This window comes from Mandrillus leucophaeus, unplaced genomic scaffold (assembly GCF_000951045.1).
Source record: "Mandrillus leucophaeus isolate KB7577 unplaced genomic scaffold, Mleu.le_1.0 Scaffold166, whole genome shotgun sequence".
Classification (NCBI taxonomy): domain Eukaryota; kingdom Metazoa; phylum Chordata; class Mammalia; order Primates; family Cercopithecidae; genus Mandrillus; species Mandrillus leucophaeus.
Genome location: NW_012101654.1, coordinates 3,160,905 through 3,161,822, shown reverse-complemented (window position 1 = coordinate 3,161,822; position 918 = coordinate 3,160,905). Strand labels below are relative to the sequence as shown.

General features: G+C 43.1%; 1 pseudogene; it reads left to right on the top strand.

Moving 5' to 3' along the window:
• The window catches only part of LOC105536953, a 46,078-nt pseudogene that overhangs the window by 30,069 nt on the left and 15,091 nt on the right, over positions 1-918 (top strand).

Sequence of the window (918 nt, the reverse complement as noted above, 5' to 3'; positions counted from 1 at the left end):
GCAGAAGAATCGCTTGAACCAGGGAGGTAGAGGTTGCAATGAGCCGAGGTCACACCACTGCACTCCAGCTTGGGTGACAGAGTGAGACACCGTCTCAAAAAAAAAAAAAAAAAAAAGAATTTAACAAGGCATTACTTGCTATGTACACAAACCAGGCCAAACACTGCCTCAAAATATCTGCCTGTTTACAGTCTCACAGTCCCGAGCATCTCTTACCTGTGTTAATCCAAGCCGCCCAGCTCTGTGTGAAAAGCAGCACACAAAAGCAATAGAGCTGCTTCAGGAATTTTCAGATCAGCATCAAGAAAATGCAGATGAAATTAAGCTGACCATGGCACAGTTGAAAATTTCTCAGGAGACTATTTCTTAGCATGTCTAATATTGAGAAGCATAGAGGAGTTAAAGCAGAAGCCAGGCATGGGGTCTGCATTAGCGACCATGTATTGCCACAAAGAAGATATTAATAGTACCACTGATGTCTTCACACAAGCTATCCGGTGGTATCAAAACCATCAGCCCAAATCTCCTGCTCATTTGTCCTTGATAAGAGAAGCTGCAAACTTCAAGCTCAAATATGGGCAGGAGGAGGAGGCAATTAGTGACCTAGAACAGCTATGGAAACAAAATCCAAAAGATATTCACACCCTGGCAAGGCTTATTTCTGCTTACTCACTTGTAGATCCAGAGAAAGGCAAAGCTCTTAGTAAACACTTGCCATCATTAGATAGTATGTCTCTAAAAGTAGATGTTGAGGCTCTTGAAAATTCTCCTGGTGCCACGTACATTCGGAAGGGTGGAAAAGTTACTAGAGATAGTCAACCAAAGGAACAAGGAAAGGGAGATTTGAAAAAGAAAAACAAGGAAAAACTGCCTAAGAATTATGGGCCGGGCGCGGTGGCTCAAGCCTGTAATCCCAGC